Below are 27,346 nucleotides of genomic sequence, written 5' to 3' on the forward strand. Positions count from 1 at the left end.
TAACTTGGTTTCTTTCTCTCTCATTCAGCCTATTTCTGACAATAAATATGAGTGTTCTGGATCAGAAACAGGTAATTTTCTACTTACAGCATACTTTATTGTCAATTATTCATGCCCATTTTCCCTCAAATGTTGACCTGGTGTGAATCAGTTGAGCTGTGCATGTTCAGGGTTGATATGCTAAAAGACGATGCTGTGAAAGGGCTGCACTCAATATGCCAGCAAATCTGGAAAATTCGTCAGTGGCCATAGGAGTGGAAAAGGTGAGTTTTCATTCCAATCACAAAGAAGGGCAATGCCAAAGAATGTTCACACTACAACACAATTGCATTCATCTCACACACTAGCAAAGAGTAATGCTCAAAATTCTCCAAGACAGGCTTCAACATTATGTGAACCATGAACTTCCAGATGTTCAAGTTGGATTTAGAAGAGGCAGGGAACAGGAGATCAAACTACCAACATCCTCTAGATCATCAAGAAAGCAAGAGAGTTCCAGAAAAACATCTACTTTTGCTTTATTGACTACACCAAAGTCTTTGACTGTGTGGCTCACAGCAATCTGTGAGAAGTTATTCAGGAGATGGGAGTATCAGACCACCTGACCTGCCTCCTGAGAAATCTGAATGCAGGCAAGAAGCAACAGTTAAAACTGGACATGAAATAACAGACTGGCTACAAATCAGGAAAATAGTAGGTCAAGGCTGTATATTGTCACCCTGCTTATTTAGCTTATATGCAGAGTACGTCTTGTGAAATTCCAGGCTAGATGAAGCACAAGCTGGAATCAAGATTGCCAGGAGAAATATCAATAACCTCCGATACACAGATGGCACCACCCTTATGGCAGAAAATGAAGAAGAACTAAAGAGCCTCTTGATGGAAGTGAAAGTGAAGTGTGAAAAAGTTGGCCTAAAAAACTGAACATTCAGAAAACTATGATTGTGGCATCTGATTCCATCACTTCATGGCAAATAGATGGGGCAACAATGGAAACAGTGACAGAGTATATTTTTAGGGGCTCCAAAATCACTGCAGATGGTGACTGCAGCCATGAGATTAAAAGACACTTGCTCCTTGGAAGAAAAGCTATGACCAACCTAGACAGCATATTAAAAAGCAGAGACATTATTTTGCCCACAAAGGTCCATCTAGCCCAAGCTATGGTTTCTCCAGTAGTCATGTATGGATGTGAGATTTGGACTATATCTCAGAAAGCTGAGTGCTGAAGAATTGATGTTTTTGAACCGTGGTATTGAAAAAGACTCTTGAGAGACCCTTGGACTGCAAGGAGATCCAACCAGCCAATCCTAAAGGAAATCAGTCCTGAATATTCATTGGAAGGATTGTTGCTGAAGCTGAAACTCCAATACTTTGACCACATGATGTGAAGAACCAGCTCATCTGAAAAGACCCTGATGCTGGGAAAGATTGAAGGTGGGAGGAGATGGAGACAATAGAGAATGAGATGGTTGGATGGAATCACCAACATGATGCACATGAGTTTGAATAGGCTCCTGCAGTTGATCATGGACAGGGAAGCCTGGCGTGCTGCAGTCCATGCGATCACAAAGAATAGGACACAACTGAGCGACTGAACTGAATGTTGTATGGGAAAGGAACCTCAGTATTATGAGAGCTGAAGCTCATAATTCTGAATATATGACAGCTTGGACAGCTACACCTTCTCCCCTCAAGAGAAAAGGAGAGAGGGAGAGATTGAGAAAGAGCGAGCTTGCAAGGGATCATGGTCACTCATCTTTCGAAGATCTACAGAGTCTCTCTAGGAATAGGAAAAAAGAAAAAAAAAAAAAAAACCACTTTAATCAATCACCCTTTGAAATGTAAATAAATGGCTCCAGCAGAGATAAACCTGCAAATTTCTCTGACTTTATTCACTATCTCTATTCCCCAAGGTTTATTTGCCCATTCAAGTATCCTTTAAGCCATGTAGTCAGTAATTTTGCTCTGAAAGTTCTTACCATGAAAAGACTTGGAAGAATTCACATTGAACCTCAAAAGGTATAGTTATAGATTTGCTTTTAGATTTTCTTTTTACACAGAGTTTTATTTCTTCTATTCCAATACAACACTTTTAAAAGTATTTTCTTCCCTTATCACACTGCCTTAGACTTCCAGTATAATATTTAATAGAAGGTGCATAATTTTCTCATTTATCATCGGAGAAAAGTGTTTAATATTTCACCATATAGTATGATGTTTGCTGTAAGACTTTTAGAGTTATTTTTCATATGTTTCTGTGAGGTACTTTTATTCCTCATTCGATAAGGATTTATATATTACAAATGAGTGCTGTGTGTGTGCTAAGTCTCTTCAGTCATGTCTGACTGTTTGCTACCGTATGGACTATAGATTGCCAGGCTCCTCTGTCCACAAGATTCTATAGGCAAGGATATGGGAGCGAGTTGCCATGCACTGATTCAGGGCATCTTCCAGACCCATGGATTGAACCCGCATCTCCCATGGTGCCTGCACTATAGGCAGATCCTATACTGCTGAACCACCAAGGAAGGCCCAAATGAGTGGTAACTTTTGTTAAATTAAGTATCTTTTTGGACTTTCTTGGTGTTCCAGTGGTAAAGAATCCACCTGCCAATGCATGGGACACAAGTTTGATTCCCAGTCCAGAAAGATTCAACATGCCATGGGGCAACTAAGGCTGTGCACCCTAATTTCTGAACCCATGTTATAGAACCTGCACTCTGCAAAAGAATGAATGCAATGAGAAGCCCATGCGCCACAACTAGAGAGTAGACCTTGCTTGCCACAACTAGAGAAAAACCGAAGTGCAGCAGTGAAATCACAGCACAGCCAAAGTAAATAAAGAAATACAATGAATACATTTTTTAAAAAATCAAATATTTTTGTCTTCATCTTTAAATTCTTATTGTTTCTAAATTTATTTGAGAATATAATAATTCATATTATCTGTTAACATTTGAATGTTAACTACACTTGAATTTCTACAATAAATCCCCCTTGGCCAACATTATATTTTATACTGCCAGATTTAATGAGTTTATATTTTGTTTAGGATATTTATATGCAATTGATTAGAGACTCTAATTTTCTTTTCTTGTGACACTTTTGTGATTTTCTTTCTTTTTTTTTTAATTACTATTATTCAAGGTTGTGATGGACTCTGAAGAACATCTGTGAAATGTTTCTTCTGGTAATAGTTTCTGGATGAATTTGTGTAAGATTGATGCTATTCTCCACTGGAGAAGAGAATGGCAAACCACCTCAGTATTCTTGCCTTGAGAACCCCATGAACAGTAGGAAGTGCCAAAAAGATATGACACTGAAAGATGAACTCCCAAGATCTGTAGGTGTCCAATATGCTACTGGAAAAGAGTGGAAAAATTAGCTCCAGAAAGAATGAAGAGACAGAACCAAAACAAACAAACAAAAAAAATGATGGAAGTAAAGTTCGATGCTGTAAGAACAATATTGCATAGTAACATGGAATGTTAGGTCCATGAATCAAGATAAATTGGGAGTGGTCAAACAGATGAAAGGAGTGAGCATGGACATTTTAGGAATCAGTAAACTCTAATGGACCAGAATGGGTGAATTTAATTCAGATGTTTGAGAACTTCCAGATGTTCAAACTGGATTTAGAAAAGGTAGAAGAACAAAAGATCAAATCGCCAACATCCATTGGACCATGGAAAGTAAGAGAAGTCCAGAAAAACATCTTCTCTGCTTCACTGACCATGCAAAACCTTTGACTGTGTGGATCACAACAAAGTGTGGAGAGTTCTTCAAGAGATGGGAATACCAGACAACCTGACCTACTTCCTAAGAAATCTGTATACAGGTCAAGAAGCAACAGTTTAAACCAGACATAGAGCAATGGATTGGTTCCACATTGGGAAAGGATTACATCAAGGCTGTATATTAGCATCCTGCTTATTTAAATTATATGGAGAGTACACCCTGCAAAATGCCAGACTGGATGAAACATAAACTGGAATCAAGAGTGCCAGGAGAAATATCAATAACATCAGATATGCAGATGACACCACCCTGATGGCAGAAAGTGAAGAGGAACTGAAGAGCCTCTTGATGATAGTGAGAGAGGAGAATGAAAAATCTGGCTTAAAACTCAACATTCAAAAAATTAACATCATGGCATCCATTCCCATCACTTCATGGCAGACAGATGGGGAAACAGTGGAAACAGTATCAGACTTTATATTTTTGGGCTCCAAAATCACTGCAGATGGGTTACTGCAGCCATAAAATTAAAAGATGCTTGCTCCTTGGAAGAAAAAACTATGACCAACCTAGATAGCATATTAAAAAGCAGAGACATTATTGACAAAGATCAGTCTAGTCAAAGCTACTGCTTTTCCAGTAGTCATGTATGGATGTGAGAGTTGGACTATAAAGAAAGCTGAGTGCCAAAGAATTGATGCTTTTGAACTGTGGTGTTGGAGAAAACTCTTGAGAGTCCTTTGGACTGCAAGGAGGTGAAACCAGTGAATCGTAAAGGAAATCAGTCCTGAATATTCATTGTAAGGGCTGATGCTAAAGCTGGAGCTCCAATACTTCAGCCACCTGATGTGAGGAACTGACTCCTTAGAGAAGACCCTGATGCTGGGAAAGTTTGAAGGCAGGAAGAGAAGGGGACGACAGAGGATGAGATGGTTGGATGGGATCACTGACTCAATGGACATGAGTTTGAACAAACTCTGGGAGTTGTTGATCAATAGGGAAGCCTGGCATGCTGCAGCTTATGGAGTCACAAAGATTCAGACACAACTGAGCAACCAAAGTGAGCTGAACTGATGTTACTCTTCCATAGATATTCAGAAGAAATTATTAGTGAAACTATGAAGATTTAGTTAGTTTCTGCTGTTACTTTGATATTGTTTATTTGAGTTTAAGGCTATCCTTTTCTCAGGATATCTTTGAGATGCAAAATAGTTCATTTCAGTGTTTCTTTTCTACCCATAATATTTAAGTCTATGCATTTCCTTGATGTTTAGCCATATTTGTCCAAATTTTGATATTTTGCATCTTTAATCATGTTAAAATATTTTCTGATTGTTTTAAATAATTTGCTAATTATTGGTTGAAAATTTTAGTTATCTTTTAACATTTTTACAGGTTTAATTTTACTGTGTTTAGAGAGAATATTTGAAGTGATCTAAACTCATAACCTCATCTCTGTTGAGGTTTTATATCATTAGTGACTATTTGTGTATCAGTACACAGGGCATGAGTTTTTCTGTTTTTTCTTTTTTCTTTTCTTTATTATATTCAGTAGTGAAGAACAAATCATAATGATCTGATTTATTATCAAAAAATATTATCAGTGAATACCAATAATATTTCTGATAGTTACTGACATAGAAAAATGAAAAAGAACTGAAATTCAAGAAGAAAAAAATTAGAAAAGTATCACTATTTGAAAGTGATACCAAAGTAGTAATTTATGAAAGATGCCTAAGCACTTTTTACCATAATACTTATTATTTAACGGGTTTTACATTACCACTGGGGCTTCCCAGTGGCACTAGTGGTAAAGAACTTGCCTGCCAATGCAAGAAATGTAACAAGTGCAGGTTCAATCCTTGGGTCAGGAAGATCCCCTGGAGGAGGGCATGGCAACTCACTCCAGTATTCTTGCCTGGAGAATCCCCTGTACAGAGGAGCCTGGGTGGTTACAGTCCATAGCGTTGCAAAGAGTCCAACATAGCTGAAGCGACTTAACATAGCACAGAACAGTGTATTATCACTATTGTAAGCTTGATGAGAATGCAAGTTATGTGCTCATTTGTTGTTTATCACAAATCTTGTACTTTCATTCACGATTTTAAGCATTATTATTATTATTATTATATATTTTATAAGATAATTCAATATAAGCTTTTATTCCCTTACAATTTCAAAATACTTCTAAAAAATAACAATCAACACGGTTTATACCCTAAATAAAAGAAGTGTGAACATTAAAATTTGATGTTCTTAACCTAGGTTAAAAAAAGTTTCAAGAGAAACTGCCTCATTGGTAGAGTTTCTGTTGAGAATGCAGAAGAGTACAAATCTCTGAAACTCATTATTACTGAGGAACTCATTTTATTGCAAATTAATAATATCTTAATGTTGCAAAGTACTTTTCAAGTCACAAAAAATGGTTTTACTTGTATTTCTGGATTTTACTTAAGCTGCAAACAATATTCAGTTTGGAAAAGTTAGTTGGAAGGAGCTGGTGATTTCAGTATTTTCTTATAGTTTCTCACATAAAAAGTGCTAGAGTTAGAATGTGATGAACATATCTGAAGTAAATGCATGTTTCAGTTTGCTATTCCTGCTGACTACTGAATTGATATTCTGCTGACTAATATTCAAGTTTATGTTCATTCACATCATGAATATTTATTAAATGCTGATTATGTGCATAAATAAAGTTTTAATATTAGTTACTGATCGTTATTTGTAACTTCATGAAAGTGTATATGCATTTTAAGAGCTGGCAGTTACTTTCACTTTACTAATTTTCATCATTTGGTTACATTTTCACATGTTAGTTTTAGCTCAAACTCATGTTATGCTGCTAATCCATGTTCACTATAATGTGATTAGTAAGTTACTCACATAATTTCTTCTTTGGTAGGATAGGCAATATAAAGGCTATTGTTGTCTTAAAAATGAGATGCCTATATATTTCCTTTTGGTTTGTATTTGGATTTTTTAGTGGGCCTGGAAAAAGAGGAATAAATTATCTGATTTTACTTCCTTCCTTTGGAATGATTTGGGATAATTTTTTGCTTGGGAAATAAGGATGACCTGGCAGCAAGATTAGAGGCCAAAGAAAGGGAAAGAAGAGAACCATTATTTTTGGTACTGTCCTGGTCATTGAATTAAACTCAAGTGATTAAAAAAAAAGCTAGCTTTAAGCTCCACACATTATTCAAATTATTTTACTAAGGGTAGAAAGGAAAGTATCTAGGATGAAGCCAAAGTAAGTAACAAAACGGGTTCATTTTCCTTAAATACAATTCTAATATTAAGTAGTTAGGAAATTAGGATTTGTAACAAGCCAAAATCAAGACTGATGGTTTCCAACCTGGCTCCACATTAAAATCGTTGATCAATTCAGTTCAGTCATTCAGTCATGTCTGACTCCTTGCAACCTCACGGACTACAGTAACCAGGCCTCCCTGTTCATCACCAACTTCCGGAGTTTACTCAAACTCATATTCATTGAGTCAGTGATGACATCAAACCATCTCATCCTCTGTCGTCCCCTTCTCTTTCTGCCTTCAATCTTTCCCAGCATCAGGGTTTTTTCAAGTGAGTCAATTCTTCGCATCAGGCGGCCAAAATATTAGAGTTTCAGCTTCAGCATCAGTCCTTCCAATGAATATTCTGGACTGATGTCTTTTAGGATTGACTGGTTGGATCTCCTTGCAGTTCAAGGGACTCTCAAGAGTCTTCTTCAAAACCACAGTTCAAAGGCATCAATTCTTTGGTGCTCAGCTGTCTTTATAGTCCAACTCTCACATCCATACATGACCACTGGAAAAACCATAGCTTTGACTAGATGGACCTTTGTTGGCAAAGTAATGTCTCTGCTTTTTAATATGATGTGTAGATTGATCATAGCTTTTCTCCCAAGAAGCAAACGTCTTTTAATTTCACAGCTGCAGTCATTGTCTGCGGTGGTTTTGGAGCCTAAAAAATAAAGTCTTTCACTGTTTGCTTTGTTGAAGTGTTGGGACCAGATGCCATGATCTTAGTTTTCTGAATATTGAGTTTTAAGCCAACTTTTTCATGCTCCTCTTTTCACTTTCATCAAGAGGCTCTTTAGTTCTTCACTTTCTACCATAAGGTTGGTGTCATCTTCATACCTGAGGTTCTTGATATTTACCAAGCAATCTTGATTCCAGCTTGCATTTCATCCAGGCCAGCATTTCTCATGGTGTTCTCTACATATAAGTTAAATAAGCAGGTTGACAATATACAGCCTTGGCGTACTCCTTTTCCTATCTGGAACCAGTCTGTTGTTCCATGTCCAGTTCTAACTGTTGCTTCCTGACCTCATACAGGTTTCTCAAGAGGCAGGTCAGGTGGTCTGGTATTCCCATCTCTTTAAGAATTTTCCAGAGTTTGTTGTGGTCCACACAAAGTCTTTGGCATAGTCAATAAAGCAGATGTTTTTCTGGAACTCTCTTGCTTTTTTGATGATCCAATGAATGTTATCATTTTGATCTCTGGCTCCTCTGCCTTTTCTAAATCCTTGAACATCTGGAAGTGCATGGTTCACGTACTGTTGAAGCCTGACTTGGAGAATTTTGGCATTACTTTACCAGAATGTGAGATGAGTGTAATTGTGTGGTAGTTTGAGCATTCTTTGGCATTGTCTTTCTTTGTGATTGGAATGAAAACTCACCTTTTCCAGTCCTGTGGCCACTGACAAGTTTTCCAAATTTGCTGACATATTGAGTGTAGCACTTTAACGTCATCATCTTTTAGGATTTGAAATAGTTCAAGTGGAATTCCATCACCTCCACTAACTTTGTTTGTAGTGATGCTTCCTCAGGCCCACTTGTAGTGGTGCTTTCCTAAGGCCCAAATCATTGATAGTCTGTCTTAAAAACATTCATTACCAATGCTTGAGTCTCCCCACAGACAAACTTAAACCAGTTCTCTGAGGGTAGGGCCCAAGCAATTATGGTTTTTAGATATTTCCCAAGTGATAGAAATCACTATCCTACTCAATATGTAAAAAGCACAGGGACCTCAAATCAGGTGCTCTATGACAACCTAGAGGGGTGGGAGGGGGTAGGAGGTGGGAGGGAAGTTCAGGAGGGAGAGGACATATGTATACCTATGGCTGATTCATGTCAATGTATGGCAGAGACCAACAGAATATTGTAAAGCAATTATCTTCTAGTTAAAAATATATAAATTTTTTAACAAGGTAAGCACTCTCCCACCAAACAAAAATAAAATCTAACAGTCTTATGCACATGCAACTCTAAAACTAGCAGAAACAATGAAAATAAATAGACTATTGGTTGAAGGCAGAGCATTGTGTATGTGTGTGTGTGTGTGTGTGTGTGTGTGTGTGTGCATATATAATATGTTTATAGAACAGCTCTGTACAATTGCAGACAAACATTTATGGCCTTTCAAGATCAAAGCATATTGGTAGTTTAAAGAGGTTTATTACTGTTGTAACACAAGTGTCAAGGTACTTCTCATATTTATTAGAAAAGCAAACAAAACAATGAAGCCATTTCTATGTATTTTAAAAAATTCAGTTTCTGTGAATTCTGCCTAGATTATTTTTAAAGGCAAAGAAAGGTGCTTTTCACTTGGAAAGAGGCTCATTTATTCTATTTAGCTAAATGTCAGCTCAAAATACCTAATGGTTTTGAATGGGCTTAAATTGGCCTTTGAATTAAATATATGCATGAAGCAGTTTTTCTAATACATAAAATCTAAGGAGAAATTTATTTTATTCATCAAATGCTGTGCTATCTACTTAACTACTTAAAAGTCAGAATGTGAGAAAAAACAGTTTAGTGACACAAGCTAGCAAGATATTCAGAAATTTACTGTGATATCTGCAACTAAGTATATGAGACTATAGAATTTTCTTCTATAAATGGAAAACAGAAACAGAAATCAAGTTTTTTATTTTTTTATTGTTGTTGTTCCTATGATCTATAATTTAAGACAGCATGGGCTTTTTGATAGAACGTCTTAATCTAAATCTATCTAAAAGAATGAAATAAAGGTTTTTGCCAACCAACAGATGCTGTGACTTTGTCACAGCAGTCTTTGGGAGATTTTGTAAAGAACTACAGATTTTTTGACCAGGAGCAGGATTTTCTAAATCTGCATCATTTCCTGTTTAGACTCTGGAAAATATTGTTTCAATGTATTTAGGAAACAGCCAATTTCAGGTGATTAGATAACTTAAAATCTAAAATCAAAAAATGTATTACTGTTTGCAGTCCTTAAAAATATTTAGTAACAACATAAAAGCATATTTGTAAAACAAAGCTGTAAAACCGTCACCATGCTAATTTATATCCTGATGTACTATTCAGAAAAGTTCATTTCATAATTAATATTTCTATCAAAAGTATTTCTCTGAAATTCTTTCTGAAAGTTCAGATTCACTGAACTATGAAACTCAAGAATAAATTTGAATGATGTTTAATTCATGAGTTCACTTGTTTTACATGTATTACTGCCTTTCCTTTAATTATGAAAGTGAAAGAGAAGTCGCTCAATCATGTCCGACTCTTTACGACCCCATGGACAGGCTCCTCTGTCCATGGGATTTTCCAGGCAAGAGTACTGGAGTGGGTTGCCATTTCCTTCTTCAGGGGCTCTTCCTGACCCAGGGATCAAACCCGAGTCTCCCACGTTGCAGGCAGACATTTTACCACATGAACCACCAGGGAAGCCCCTTGCCCCATCTTCCTTGTTTAATATTTTCACTCAAATCATAAAAAACTCTTTTTTTTCCTTGACACTTATTTCTTTGACCACGGGGTCTTCTCTTCCCTGGCAGGGCAGGCGGTAAAGCGTCTGCCTACTATGTGGGAGACCCAGGTTCAATCCCTGGGTTGGGAAGATCTCTTGAAGAAGGAAATGGCAACCCACTCCAGTATTCTCGCCTGGAAAATCCCACGGATGGAGGAAGCTGGTAGGCTACAGTCCATTGGGTCGCAAAGAGTCGAACACGACTGAGGGACTTCACTTTCTTTCTTTTCTGTGCGTTGGCCATACTGACAGGGGCAAGTGTGTGCTGGTGTTTCATTGTCAGGTGAAAATCATCATCTAGTGGGAAATTCCACTATTTAGGTCACTGATATGTATTGGTACCAAATGTGAGACTTTTTATACAACAGAATACAATGAAAAAGGCTCTGTAGCCCAAAAGGGGGAACATCAGATGTTTCAGTGTTACCTTCATGGCAGAATTTTTGTTTAATCTCCATTTCCTTAAATTCTAGAATTCTAATCCCAACCTTAGTGCCTCTGCCCTATCCAGGCAATACTCAGGATGTCCTAAAACTTGACCAAGGTAAAGATCAATAAGAATAAAACAAAGTGTCTATTCTCAGATTTTGAATTTTAGCAGATATTTTCAGAGTTGAGACTTCATATATGGCAGAGTGAGGATCTCAGCAAAACTTCCCCCCAAAATTAACTATAAATTTAGACAAAGTTGTCAATAAGAACAATTTCAGGGCTCTGAAGTTGATGGGAAGTTTACAATGGTTGAGGCATGTTATTCTTAAAAATCTACTAAACAGTTGATCAGTGGGTGCTCACAGCGTTCTTGGCTAAACATCCCTCCCACAGGTTGGTGAGAGGAGCTAGAAAAACAGCCACTTTGCTGATGGATGGAGTTTACTTGACTTCGATTGGAGAAGAATAGCCACCAAGATTTCAGTACCTAAAGAACAGGGATGACAAGTGACTCAGCTAGCTTTAGGCTGTAATCCTGATACAAGTATTTAAAAGTGAGGTATTGGAAGTGAGAAATCCATCGAAGACTGTGAAGAGGTCTCCACACCTTCCTGGCTTTCTGTGAACCCTAAAAATTTGTGCAGAGGAGATGTGAGTCATACAGAAAACCAAAGCTGGAAAAAACTTTAAAACTGCCTGAACTTTGTATACACACCCCAATCCACACACAGATCTGTTGGAGTGATGAAAATATTCTAGTTTTTGATTGTGGTTTTTATTGTATGAATCTAAGTATTTACTAAAAGTCATAGAATTGCACGCTTACAATGGGTGAATATTATGGCAGGTAAATATTTCTTTAATAAAAGCTATAAAATTTGGTGTGATAAAGAGAATGGGAAAAGAAAATGTATCTAAAGGTTTTTTGTCCCTTTATTAAAGTAAATAAGCAAATTCCTTGTTTTACTGGAAATTGAGGTGGAAAAGCAGACACAAAAATGAATATGGTGTATCAATTGGAAAAGATCCCTGTGGCAGATTTTGAAACTTCTCATAAACTCCAGGACCATATGGACTGCACAAGTGATTTCCAAAAAGTCATGGGTGGGTAGATGCCATAAAACCAGCAGAAATGAGTTATAATTGTAAATACCATCAAACATAAACAAGTGGATTATACCGAGCATGAGCAGTAGATTATAAAGTACTCTGTGTCACTCCCCAGCACCTTGACCACAGGTAATCCTCCCCAGAATTTAATAGAACCATAATCTAGGGGAAAAACCGAATTAAGTTAATTAGTCAATGTATATTCAAATTGAATAATATTAATTTCCAACAATCATTGAAAAAGCACTTAGATGAAAAAGAAGTTCAGAAATATGAAAGTAGAATATTTATATATCTTGTAGACATTACTTTAAGGCCAAAGATTTGTACTCTCTATGTATTAAAATGTAAACAGGACAATGTTCAAGGAAACAAATAAGTACAGAAAGACTGTCCAGTGAATTAAAAATAGTTTTATGACTCTTCACCACCTCATATCAAATAAAAAAAAAATGACTAAGTATCATCATCAGGAAATACCTCCAAAAATTTTAATTTTCACATTAATGTGTTTTGTCAAGTGTATAACAGTAAAGTTTTTGTTGTTGTTGCCATTTGCTATTGTTGTCATTTATTTTTTTTTTCATATTCAGTATTGAAAAGTCATTGATATTTAAGTTAGAAGAATTAGGTTCCAAATGACATTCTGTTACTAATTAAACCTGAAAAGAAAAATTAAAATCTCTGAGCCAATGCTTTTTTTTTCTCAATTTTGTAAATGAGACATGAAGCCGGATGATCTATAACCCTCCATCCAGAAATTTTATTACTAGAATATAGGCTATATGCTGCTTCAAATACTTCATGCAGCAAGATTGGATATTTAATTAATTAATTAATCTATTAATTAATCAGCATTGTCAGAGATAACTAAACTGACACTGACAAATATGTAACTTAAATAGAATGAATTTTTATGTAAATTAAATTTATTATATGAATTAAAAGGTACTAATGATATTAAGAGACAATGATATTTTGTGACATGATTCATAATAGTTTAGTCAGGTGATAAGAATCTGAATGCAACATAAGTCACCTATTTTTCTGAATGAAAATATTTATGAGGAATAATCTTGTCAGTAGTTTGGCTTCTTCTAAAAATATTTGTACTCTCTATGAACAGTAAAAAATATATATGCATTTAGATTGATATCACCCTTATAAGTAATTTCTGAAAATGTACAAGGCTCTTTTCCAAAGAAGTGCAAATAAATATGTTCAACAATTTCCAATGAAAAGAAAAGTTATTGACAGAGGTTACAAATGTGACCTGAAGCTACTGAGACCACAACTACATTTAGTTATGTTCCAAACAATAAAACACAAATGAAATTAACCTAATGAGGAGACAATTGGATTACTAGGAGAAAGTTCCTGAAAATCTAGTGATTAAGTCGGCAAAAAAAGTATAATAAAATGCTACTCGTACTTACTGAAACACAAAAAGGCAATTATGCAAAAAGACATTTAAAAGTTGTGCTGCCAAGAATATAGTCCTAATCTTTCTTAATACTAATACCTCTTTCTTTCAAGTACAATTTTCCCAAAATTTTCTTCATTTTAAATTCCTTTCAGAAATATATGTTATGTTCACTCTCAGGTAGCATTTAGTGAATCAATTTTTCTGTCTATTGTCAAATTTAAATAATACTCCTTTCACTGCTCTAAAATTCATACTTGTTTCTTCTGAATAATTATCTTAAATTCTTTTTTACATATTCTTTCACCTTTTATCTATACCAGTACAAGCTTTTAGGAATCCATAAAATAGAAATAGCTGTTCCTTATTTTAAATTCAATATTCTTGTGGAATTTTGGAAATTTGAAAATAAGGACCTTTCAAGATTCTATTTCATGTCTCACATCTTATTCATGTCTAATATCCATCACCTATCATCAGGCTTAACATAAAATCAATGTGTAGGGAAGCAAAACATGCCACCCCAAGACATGTCTAATGTAGGCTGATTATTTTTAAGAAACAAAAACTCAGGAAGTTTTTATTTTTCCTTCCCCTTTAACTGTCTAAAAGAATTTAGATAAAGGGCCTATTCTTGGAACAGAGCTAACACTAGAGATATCTATAAAGAATATGGGCTTCGCTGATGGCTCAGCAGTAAAGAATCTGGCTGCCAATGCAGGAGATGCTGGAGACATGCGTTTGTTCCCTGAGTTGGGAAGATCTCCTGGGGGAGGAAATGGTAAGCCACTCCAGTATTCTTGCCTTGGAGAATATTAAGGACAGAGGCGCCTGGGAGGCTACAGGGCATGGGGTCACAAAGAGTCAGACATGACTTAGCAACTAAACAACAAGAGATCAAAGTCTGTTACATTGTCTCTGCGTGGCCCAGCAAAAAAACATTTGTTTACCAAACATTTGCTTTTCTGGAGTTTCCCAGGTGGTGCTAGCAGTAAAGAACCTACCTGCTAATGCAAATAAGAGCCACTGGTTCAATTCCAGGGTCAGAAAGATCCCCTAGAGGAGGGAAGGGTGACCCAATCCAGTATTCTTGCCTGAAAAACCCCATGAACAGAGCAACCTGGCAGGCTACAGTCCACACAGTCACACAGAATCAGACACGACTCAAGTAACTTAGCATGCATTGCATTTCTACTTCTATATGAATTGACTTTTTCACCTTTGACGCCTCAACCACTACCTCCAACATTCTTTTTTGTCTTTAGCTGAAGATAGTTCTTAAGGTGAGGGTTTTGGCCATTTTAAAATTTACTCCATTTTCCTAGGTCTCTTCCATGTAATCATGTGATTAAACATTTGATTTATGTTAATTTAGTTTGTGACCAGCCAGAACTTAAGAGAGTAGAAGAAAAATTCCTCCTCTCTGGCAAATGCAACCTTATTTATTAATAACAGCTACAATTTTGTCTATTATAGCTTTATGTTAGTCACTTAGTCGTGCCTGACTCTGATCCCATGCCTATCAGGCTCCACTGTCCATGGAATTCTCCAGGCAAGAATACTGAAGTGGGTAGCCATTTCATTCTCCAGAGGATGTTCCTGACCCAGGGATCAAACTCAGGACTTCTGCATTAAAAGCAGATTCTTTACTGTCTGAGCCGCTAGGGAAGCCCATAATAAATGTAACCAAATGAACACTGCTGTAGACAAAACTGAAAGCCAAAGGATTTTACTGAAATGGAATATATTGCTGAGTATCTGAGGGTACCTCAAATGGTATGAGGATGCATAGAGTGAAACTAAGCAGAACCCTGTGGGGTTTCTGGGTACGAAAGCCTTTCTGTTCCCCATTTCTCATTTGTGGGGATTAGACTCCAGCCTCCATGACCTTCCTTGAGTTTCAAAGAGTAGATAGGAAAAGTTGCTAATCAAGGGACAAGTGGCCAAGAGACCACCTGAGGAAAGATTAAAGGAGTGTGTCCTTGTAAACACTCCTATCTTTGAACCATAAAGTGCCTCATTAAATCTTCCTGGGTTAGGACACATAGATATTTGGGGGTAGGAGGCACTGAGTCCCTCTTTGCCTGTCAAAGCAATAAAGCTATTTTTTTTCTACCTCAACCAACTCTTTCTGAGATTTGAATCTGCATCAGCACACAAAGAAGGAGCTTTCAGTATCAAACCCACTAATTTAAGAGGCCAATACACTGCATAAATCCAACTGGAAGGAAACATGTGCTCAGAAAGGAGAATCGATTTTAGCAATGAAGTATATCACAATTATAGCTTTGTAGCTGGTAGTGCACCTCATTATTTTTTAAATCATCAGCTCACTAACTCGTTATTTACAGTTTGATTAGAATAATTTCCTTGTAACAAATTAGCAAATATTTTATTATGTATATATAACATTTTTGATAGATGGTTTTCATTAACTTTGCCTTTGAATCTTTCTACTTGGTTGCTTGATTTACTCTCTTTTGAAGTTTTTAGTTCCTTCACTTAGTAAAGGTTTATCTATGTGGTTTAATAAATATTTTTAATTGTAATTTCCTCTGCCCAAAATTTCAAAAGTGATTATGAAAGACAATTTAGTTTAGTTAGGAAAAAATATTACCTTTTCTTAGCTACAATAATATATATTATTAGTGAAACTTTTGAAAAAACCATTTACCTACACCTCTCTTATAGTATAAAAATCTGTCTTATATATGACAACTAATTGAGCACCTTATAAGTCTCGGTTTATTTTTTGTTTAATGACATGTTTTTAGGCATAGTTATTTTATTCAGTTTCAATTCAGGTTGAGAAATAAGAAAAAATAAACATTTATCTCATAGTTTAACTTTTTGTGAAAAGCAGTATAATGGAATGACTGGGCACAAACTGTGAAGTTAAACTATAATTTGAATATAGCTAAATCAGTTCTCAGTACTGTGGCATTCAGGAAGTTACCCAACCTTTGTGTGCTTTAGTATTTACTTCCTTAAAATTGATCTAATAATAGAAATTAATTCATATAGTTGTTAAGCTAAAATGGTATATAAAATACCTAGAAGTATCTGACACAGAGAAACTACTGTCAAGTTTCTCCTTACTTTAAATCTAGGTTAACAAAAATATATTTCAAGCTTGCAATGTGAAAAGATTAAAATGAATAAAAATTTGGGAATTTGAAAAACAAAACTTAGAGTTAAAACAAACAGAAAAAAAGTGAACATGAGAAGATTTTCTGTCAGTCAGTTCAGTTGCTCAGTCCTGTCCAACTCTGCGACCCCATGGACTGCAGCACGCCAGGCCTCCCTGTCCATCACCAACACCCGGAGCTAACTCAAACTCATGTCCATTGAGTCGGTGATGCCATCCAACCATCTCATCCTCTGTCGTCCCCTTCTCCTCCTGCCTTCAATCTTTCCCAGCATCAGGGTCTTTTCCAATGAGTCAGTGCTTTGCATCAGTTCGCGAAAGTATTGGAGTTTCAGCTTCAGCATCAGTCCTTCCAGTGAATATTCAGGACTGATCTCCTTTAGGATGGACTGGTTAAATTTCCCTGCAGTCCAAGGGCCTCTCAAGAGTCTTCTCCAACACCACAGTTCAAAAACATCAATTCTTCAGTGCTCAGCTTTCTTTATAGTCCAACTCTCACATCCATACATGACTGCTAGAAAAACCATAGCTTTGACTAGACAGACCTTTGTTGGCAAAGTAATGTCTAGGCTTCTCCAATTTGATGAAGCCCAGAAATGTTAGAAAACTGAAAAGGAGAAGAACATGTAGGCGATTTCTATTTAAGATAGAGAAAACAACATAGATAAAAATAAAATGAGAAAGGAGGACAAGACAAAGGATAACTACAAGAAGGAAGCAAACCGAGAGCTGGATTTGAAACTGGAGATATGTAGAGTCCAAGATAGAACAATAATAGGCTGATCAGAGAGGAATAGCCAAGTAGTGAACAGGAGATAAATAATGTAAGAAAATGGGAAGCTTACCCATTTCTATATTCAAATTGCACTTGAAAAGAAAGGAAAAGCAGCCTTATAGTAAAGTTTATTTTTAAAAATTTAATTGTGAGCGTATTTAGGCAAGCTCAAAGATTATTATTAATGAAGGAAAGGAAAAACAAAACATTTAAAAGACTCCCAAGTGGTGCAGTGGTAAATAATTCTCCTGCCAATGCAGGTGATGTAAGAGACACAGTTCCATCTCTGGGTCAGGAAGATCCCCTGGACAAGGAAATGGCAAACCACTCCAGTATTCTTGCCTGGAAAACTCCATAGACAGAGGAACATGACAGATTATAGTCCATGGGGTTGCAAACAGTCAGACATGACTAAACACACATACACAGGGCACACAGACAAGAATTATAGAGGCTCTGCTCAAATGTTAAGCAAAATAGATCAAAAAATAAAAATGCAAAAAAGAAAGAAAAATGTTTTTTAAAAGGAGTCCATCAGAGACTAGGCTATGAAAGATATGAAAAACAAAAGCTTTCTATTTGAGCTTTAGAAGATAGTCTCATAACAATTATTCCCTGTAGTATTTTAAAATATTACCAATTAAGTTTTTTCTTTTCCCTTTTTTCACATAACATTTATATTTCATGTGATAATTTTTTTAAATTTACATATAGTGATGAAAAATGAATCTTCTTTCATTCATGCATTTCAAATAGATCAAAATACCTATTTCAATAAAATAGATAACATATGAAAAATGATAGGCAAGCTATTTAAAATGTTTAGGTGTCTTTTTGCTAATCATCATTCAATTTAAATTTAAAGCTATTTCTGTATGCTTTCTTCAAGATAGTAATAGAAAATAAAAAGTCTACCATTTTTTGTGTGCTTATTTATTGATTCATTCAATCATTCATTCATTCATCCATCCATGCATTCATTTCAGAAGTTCATAACCAAACACAGGAAAAGAAGCACAAGATAGAAATGGATACAGCATTTATCCTGAGTTGCTTATGAATCAGACATCTCTAGAGCTACAATTTACCTTTCTCTCACCCTTACAAAAATTTTTAGAAATATATTATCAGAAACAAAACCAACATATTTCAATTTGCTTATGTTAAACTAAACACTATTATTAATAACTTATTTATCTGTTCCAGTTACACTCACTCCTGGAAGATAAGTCTGAGAGTAAAATCCCAGATCCTATCTTTAACTTTTAAGACTGTATAGTCTGACTCCCATTGATTTATACAACCTTATTTTTCTCTTTGTTCCCGTTGCCTGTTTTCCATTCCTCAAAAAAGACCAAATTCTTTACAGTATTTTTCCCTACATGTAGAATACTTACCCACTTGTCTTGAATAATGAATAAATGGCTAATTTATTCATTTTCTATAGGACTCCACTCAAACATCACTTGTGACTATTTCACTTAAAGTACCTTTTCCTGTATCTTTGTGCACTACTTTTTTAAATTTCCTTTTATTGGATGATTTATAGTCTGTAATCATTGTCATTAGTTATCTGTTTTGTCTGATCAAGCGGAAGCAATCTAATGGGTCAGAGACTTTGTCTCGTCTCCTGTTTTGTGTATAGCATCTACCATACTTGTATGTTACAAAGAATGGAGCTCAACAAATATTTATTGAATAGGAGTGATTTATTGAATAGTAAGTGATTAATTGGTATATAATAATTACCAAGTAGCTCTCTTCCCATTTTGTGAATTTGCCCAAATTGAGTCAGGGGAAATTATATTCAGAAAATGAAGATGTTTGGCAGTAACAGCACATTTCTTTTATCCTCAACACGTTTGAAATTACATGTGTTTTACATCTCATGCATGAACACATTTATAATCTAAAACTTCCTATAGTGAATATGTCTATAGGTCAAAATATTAAAAATTTACTACTCAGCCTCCTTATATTTCTTCCTCATTTATGAGTTAGCTTGATTTAAACATGTGACATACACTGTTTGAGTTCACTGTTTTCATACATAAATATGTATATATACTCAGCCATATTGTAACCATAGCATAAAGCATAGTAAATACACTGTAATTAGCTTAACAAAATGGAAAGAAGATATGTGTATATCTACCTTCTTGTTATTGATGACTTAGTAGAAATCCATACAAGAATGCAATGAATGGGATGCTCTGTAATATTTCAAAGTCTACACCTTTAAAGAGATTTAGAATAATTGCCATTGTTGTTGCTGCTATGTGTCTTTGTTTTCTTTCAGAAAAAAGAATACTTAAAAAAATATTACATAAGTTTCAGGTGTACAACATTATAGTTCAACATTTGTATAAACTGCAAAGTGGTCATCACCACAAATCTAGGGGTGATCCATCCTTTTCACTCACCCCTCAACTGCTATCCTCTCTGGAAACCACTTATCTTTCACTATATCAATAAGCTTTCTTATTTTTTCTCAAGATTGTGTTGGCTATTTGGGATCTTTTGTGGATCTATATGTTAAATATAAGAATTAGGCACAGATGTGTATTTTTTTTTTTATTATTATTGTTGTCTTGGTATGTTTTTGCTAGATTTCTACAAGACCAATTAAGGACTCTGAGCATACTTTTATTTTCACTTCACCATAGGAATCTGAGAAGACCTATTTTCCAAAAATTTTGTCTATCGTGACATAATATGTCCTATAAAATAGTGTTACTCCGAAAGGCAAGACATGACTCATTGTACCTTTCTAGTAAGATTGCATATCACTTGCTACACATTGGCCACCTATCAGTCTTATTTTCCTATGAGATTTGAGTGTTAACAATTTTGCTCTATGTTTTTCAATGTTTATTTTACTTTGGACATTCTCTCTGTACTATGGATAATAATTCTTTGTCATTGTGCCTTTAATGGGTCAGTGGTTTTATGCTTTGTGAGGTCTTTTTGTCTTTATTTTTAGATCTATGTCGTTACTGTTTTAAGAGCACGTGAAAATGATACTTTCTCTTCCTTATGCTTTTTTATCTTTAGATTTGACTTTCTGAAATATAAGTGACCTTCAGCTTGTATAAATTTAAAGCATATGATGTGTAGATTTGAAACATTTATACATTACAATATGATTACCACCCACCATGGCATTTACTAACACTCCTATCAGGTCACATAATTATTGTGTTTTTGTGTGTGTGTTGGGAATAATTAAGATCTAGTATCTTATTGTTGTCTATGCTATGCATTAGATTTAGCAAGATGTATTCATCTACTTGTTGTAAGTGTAACTTTAACATATATCTCCTCAGTTCCCTCAAACCTCACCCTCTGGTAATCATCATTTTACTGTTTTTATGTGTTAAGCTTTTTTACATCCCGCATATAAATAAATGATATAGTACAGTATTTGTCTTTCTCTGTCTGACATTTCATTTCGCATAATGTCCTCAAGGTCCATGCATATTGTCACAGTGGTCAATTTCTTGATCTTTCCCCTATTTGTTGTTCAGTCACTAGCTGTATCCTGCTATTTGCCACCCCATGGACTGCAGCACGCCAGGCTTTCGTGTCCATCACCAACTCCCGGAGATTACTCAAACTCATATCTGTTGAGTCAGTGATGACATCCAACCATTTCATCCTCTGTTCTCCCTTCTCTTCCTGTCTTCAATCTTTCCCAGCACCAGGGTCTTTTCCAATGAGTCAGTTTTTCGCAACAGGTCACCAAAGTATTGGAGTTTCAGCTTCAGTATCAGTATCAGTATCAGTCCTGCCAATGAATATTCAGGACTGATCTCCTTTAGGATGGACTGGTTGAATCTCCTTGCAACCTAAGAACTCTCAAAAGTCTTCTCCAACACCACAGTTCAAAAGCATCAATTCTTCAACACTCTGCTTTCTTTATAGTCCAATTCTCACATCCATACATGACTACTGGAAAAACCATAGCTCTGATTAAACAGACCTTTGTAGGCAAAGTAATGTCTCTGCTTATCTATCTATCTATATATAGATATATAATATATATATTGCAATATCTATCTAATATCTATCTAATAGATATCTAATATATATATATATATATATTCATTTATTTATATTAGCTGGAGGCTAATTACTTTTCAATATTGTAGTGGTTTTTGCCATACATTGATATGAATCAGCCATGGATTTATATATATTTATATAATATATATCTATTAGATATATATTATATAATATATATATCTATATATATAATATCTAATATATATATATATATATATTCATTTATTTATATTAGTTGGAGGCTAATTACTTTACAATATTGTAGTGGTTTTTGCCATACATTGATATGAATCAGCCATGGATTTACATGTGTTCCCCATCCTGAATGCTATCTAGGTTGGTCATAGCTTTTCTTCCAAGGAGCAAGCTTCCTTTAATTTCATGACTGCAGGCACTATCTACAGAGATTTTGTAGTGAGTGACTGAGCTACAAGCAAAGCCCAAATCTAGCTTATTATAATATAAAAAGTCAGTGTCCCAGTGGTAAATATTCTGTCTGCCAATGGAAGAGAAGCAAGAAATGTGTATTCAGTTCTTGGGTTGGGAAGATCTCCTGGAGTAGGAAATGACAACTCTCTCCAGTGTTCTTGCCTGAAAATGCCACAGGCAGAGGAGGCTAACAGGCTACAGTAGTTCATAGGGTTGCAAAGAATCAAACATGACTGAGCAACTGGGTGGGCAGAACTATAGAGCAAAGTGTTCACTAATTTACACTTGCTTCTTATCTTTTATATAGATTATAAACTTAAATAATGTATTAAAATAACTTTCTTTGAAAATATGTTAAATTGGGAAATAATTTCAGGACAATTAAAATTGAATTAAAAAACCTATCAGTGAATTTGCTTTAAATAATTTCTGTATATTTATTCCTACATTTAATGGGTTCTTTTCTGGTAGCTTTGTACAGTTTGTGTGTTTTTTGACTGTTTATTACACAAAAGTATGTTGGGTTTTGTCAGATAATTATTATAACAATATCGATCAGTATTTACATATTTTTAGTTGTTAGTTTTCCTAATTCATTCAGATTTTTTCACATCTTTGTTCACACTTACAGACTAGTCAGTGCAATGATGTAATGAGAACAGGATCTCTGGGTCAGACGGCCTAGGTTTGAATCCTGGGTTCTCCATTTATTTATTTGTCATGTTGAGCTGACAGTCATTCCACTGCATCACAATTTTCTTGCCTAATAGGATTTATAGTTACTATCTAAAGAATCTGATGAGTATTAAATAGATTAATACAGGTATAATGGTTAGCAAAGGCCTCAAATATAGTAAGAATGAAAGAGATACTAAGAATGATTGTTTAAATGGACTCTTAATTTTCTTTTCATCATTAATTTTTAAGTTTCTCTTATTGTTTTTAGTACTGGAAATGTTCAGTTTATTTCCTTACAATATTGCTTGTGTCTTTTAGTGTTAGCTGTGACTAATTGCTGATGCTTTTTCACATTATTACATATCCTTGAGGAAAAATATGATAAAATATGATATTTGCTTGGGAACATTTACTTTATCCAGACATTTAAATACCTTCAGCATAAAGTAGTTAATCAAATACACACTTGAATATACAGATCTGTCTGTTTTCATATAAATAATTTCCAAACCCTCTGGTGAAAACCACCATAGTCTGGCACATTTATGAAGAAAGAAGAAGAAATCACCTCTGGTATTGTGAAATTCTTAATAAGATAAAAAGAGGGAGGAAAATTACCACCTTGCACTCTGTAGGAAGGGCTTAGTTTTCAGTGTTGCAATGGTGCTTGTGCTGATTACACTCAGGAAAACAATGGCCAAAATGTATCACTGCAGTGATAAGGGTAGATGTGAAGATTGCTGTTGCAAGCCAGCTCTGAAAGGAAAGAATGGTATAAGGAAACAAACTTGAATCAAATAATAATAGGACAAAAATGTTGCAAGAACTACTTCAGAAAATCCATCATCAATCAACAGTCGTCCTGATGTATTAGCAGTCTTAAAGGGCTTCCCTGGTGACTCAGATGGCAAGAAACCTGACTATAATGCCGGAGACCTGGGTTCGATCCCTGGGTTGGGAAGATCCTTGGAGAAGGGAGTGGCTACCAACTCCAGCAATCTGGCCTGGAGAATTCCATGGACTGTACAATCCATGAGGTCACAAAGAGTCGGATACAATGGAGCGATTATCACAACACATCATACATCTTACCATATAAACTAAGATATACAAGGCATGTCGTGATAACTCATTTTATTAAATTAAATCTGACTTTGCTTCTTGTCTAATCAAAGTGCAAACAGTTATAGAATTAATCATTATTATGACCTTTTAGTTTTCTCATGGTTTGTAATATATACTTGTGACATTAGGCAGAACAAGAAAAGTAACTCATACATGTACCACACATACACTCTTTGGTTTTCTGTGGTTTTTACTTTACGAGCACTTCCAAGTCACCAATGCTTTTATGAAGGTCTATGACATTCCAGGATATGCTGGTAACATAAAGCAATGATTACCAGGTATAATGATTCTGATCTCATGCTTCTCTTGGTGTTTCCTACTGCCAGTAGTCACCTCTCTCCATTTATGTTTTTGATGTTCAAGGTTTTTACTCTTGGGGAACCAAGGACGCATTTTTCACCTTGATAGAGAACCTATCATATGACTTCTCTGTGTATTACTAGGGAAGGAAACCACAAAATCCCATTTCTTCTGTATACAATGGAATTCTCTGCCCTTCTAAATCTTAGAGTCTCTCTCTCTCTCTCTCTTTTTTTTTTTTTTTTTTTTTCTGCCTTACCTGTGTCTATTCTTAAGATCATAGTTCCTTCAGTGGGATGCAGGTCTATCTCAGCCTCCATCAAACTGAGAGGAAAACAAATTGTTTTAGAAGAGTTTCTGTTTTGGGCCCTGCAACTTAATCATCTTCTGAGGTACTGATGTCTAAGGGGCCTGGATAATTTCTTTAATACGGCAAGATAACCTTGCAGTTGTGGGGCAGGGCAGGGAGGGGGTGGGGAGCGGGGTAGCAGGATATGGTGAAAACAAACAAAAAGTTTATATAATTACATGACTTTATATTTAATAAATAGTGTGGTAAATAAATACAAAATTTTAGACTCTAGGCCAGTAGTAATATGGAGGAAAATAGTGAGCTATATGAGAAGATATAAAAATCCTAGGCTCAACACAGCTGATTCGAGTTAGTTGATCAGTCGTGTTCGACTCTTTTTGACCCTATAGACTGTCAAGGCTCCTCTGTCCATGGGATTCTCCAGGCAAGAATACTGGAGTGTATATCCATTCCCTTCTCCAGGGTATCTTCCCAACCCAGAGATCAGACTCAGGTCTCCCGCTTTGCAGGCAGATTCTTTACCATCTGAGCTAAGATAAGTACCAAAGGAAGTGATTGCTGTAAACATTTTACTTGAATCTACTTTAACAGAGTATTTCTAATATTAAATTTTACAAATACTGTACAGCCCCCATTAAATGAGATGATTAAAATTCAAGTAAGGAAAAGTTTTTTTTGATATATTAAATGGATTTATCCCCCGCCCAAATTAACATGTGAATATATGATGAAATCAGAGGCAAACAAAAATACCCTTTCCAGAGGCAACTCAGAAAATTGCCATAAACAGCTGGGACAAAAGCATACATGCATTGTCTTTGCATCTTCATGATTTTCAGTTTTCACTGAAGTTCATCTTGAATGATGTATTGTGATTTCTTTCTGTACTGAAGATTTGAGAAATTGTAAATGGTGAATATTTTACTGAAATGTATTTCATACTTACTTTAATTTTAACACTTCAAGGAAAAATAATCAAGTTCCTTGGTGTTGCTGTTCAGTCACTAAATCATGTCTGACTCTTTCTGACCCCATGGACTGCAGCACATCAAGCTTCCCTGTCTTTCATGGAATTTGCTCAGACTCATGTCCATTGAGTCAGTGATCTCATCCAGCCACCTCATCCTCTGTCGATCTCCTCATCTGCCTTCAGTCTTTCCCAGCGTCAGGGTCTTTTCTAGAGTTGTCTCTTTGAATCATGTGGACAAAGCATTGGAGCTTCAGCTTTAGCATCAGTCCTTCCAGTGACTATTCAGGGTTGATTTTCTTTAGGATGGATTGGTTTGATGTCCTTGCTGTCCAAGGGACTCTCAAGACTGTTCTCTAGCAACAGAATTCTAAGGCATCAATTCTTAGGCACTCTTACTGTTGATTTTTTGACCAGACAGCTAGACAGTAATAATGTTTACCTTTTCATGCTCTATTCATTTATACCTAGTAATATATTTTCTTATAAAATGAAAGAAATAAATATCCCCCATTGTCTGTCTGTTTCTTTATCTTTGTCTTAAATACAATGACACCTGAAGGGTAAATTGTTCATTCATCAAAATGGACACTTGGTAACACAGATACTCAACATCATATTTACCATGGCTATCATCAGTAAAGCCATTAGCAAAATATAATAACATCATTCTAATCTATATTAAAAATATTAAAGAAATTTTATGTAACAGCAATAAATACAGTCATTAGAGAGACAATGGAGTCAGTAACATCATTAAAACAGTTTTGCACAATGAGGAAAAGAAAGAAAAATGAACATAATGAAGAGAAAACTTGGTAATATAAAAATGAAACTGACTTCTGAGTTGAAGTGTCTAACATATGAAATAAAAACTCGATTATGATCATGTAAGATGGGCTTGATAAAGGACAGAAACGGTATGGACCTAACAGAAGCAGAAGATATTAAGAAGAGGTGGCAAGAATACATAGAAGAACTATACAAAAAGATCTCATGACCCAGATAATCACCATGGTGTGATCACTCACCTAGAGCCAGACATCCTGGAATGTGAAGTCAAGTGGGCCTTAGAAAGCATCACTATGAGCAAAGCTAGTGGAGGTGATGGAATTCCAGTTGAGCTACTTCAACTCCTGTAAGATGATGCTGTGAAAGTGATGCACTCAATATGTCACCAAATATGGAAAACCCAGCAGTGGCCACAGGACTGGAAAATGTTAGTTTTCATTCCAATGCCAAAGAAAGGCAATGCCAAAGAATGCTCAAACTACTGCACAATTGCACTCATCTCACATGCTAGTAAAGTAATGCTCAAAATTCTTCAAGCCAGGCTTCAGCAATACATGAACCGAGAAATTCCAGACGTTCCAGCTGGTTTTAGAAAAGTCAGAGGAACCAGAGATCAAATTGCCAACATCCTCTGGATCATCAAAAAAGCAAGAGAGTTCCAGAAAAACATCTATTTCTGCTTTATTGACTATGCCAAAGCCTTTGACTGTGTGGATCACAATAACCTGTGGAAAATTCTGAAAGAGATGGGAATACCAGACCACCTGACCTATCTCTTGAGAAACCTGTGTGCAGGTCAGGCAGCAGCAGTTAGAATTGAACATGGAACAACAGACTGGTTCCCAATAGGAAAAGGAGTATATCAAGGCTAAATATTGTCACCCTGCTTATTTAACTTATATGCAGAGTACATCATGAGAAACGCTGGGCTGGAGGAGGCACAAGCTGGAATCAAGATTGCTGGAAGAACTATCAATAACCTCAGATATGCAGACGACACCACCCTTATGGCAGAAAATGAAGAGAAACTAAAAAGCCTCTTGATGAAAGTGAAAGAGGAGAGAGAAAAAGTTAGCTTAAAACTCAACATACAGAGAACTAAGATCATGGCATCTGGTCCCATCAGTTCATGGGAAATAGATGGGGAAACAGTGGAAACAGTGACAGACTTTATTTTTTGCGGGGGGGGGGGGGGGGGGCTCCAAAATCACTGTAGATGGTGATTGCAGCCATGAAATTAAAACACATTT

The 27,346-nt window shown here is 35.7% G+C and overlaps 1 long non-coding RNA gene across 1 annotated transcript; it reads right to left on the reverse strand.

Annotated features, from left to right (window-relative positions):
- Positions 1 to 326: 326 nt before the first annotated feature.
- LOC122686965 lies at positions 327 to 27,013 on the reverse strand. Its single transcript, XR_006338967.1, has 4 exons — positions 26,993 to 27,013; positions 19,844 to 19,849; positions 3,747 to 3,932; positions 327 to 537 (listed from the first exon to the last, which is right to left on the reverse strand). It is a non-coding gene; the product is annotated as an uncharacterized LOC122686965 (long non-coding RNA).
- Positions 27,014 to 27,346: the final 333 nt, after the last annotated feature.

This window comes from Cervus elaphus, chromosome 30 (genome assembly GCF_910594005.1).
Source record: "Cervus elaphus chromosome 30, mCerEla1.1, whole genome shotgun sequence".
Lineage (NCBI taxonomy): Eukaryota > Metazoa > Chordata > Mammalia > Artiodactyla > Cervidae > Cervus > Cervus elaphus.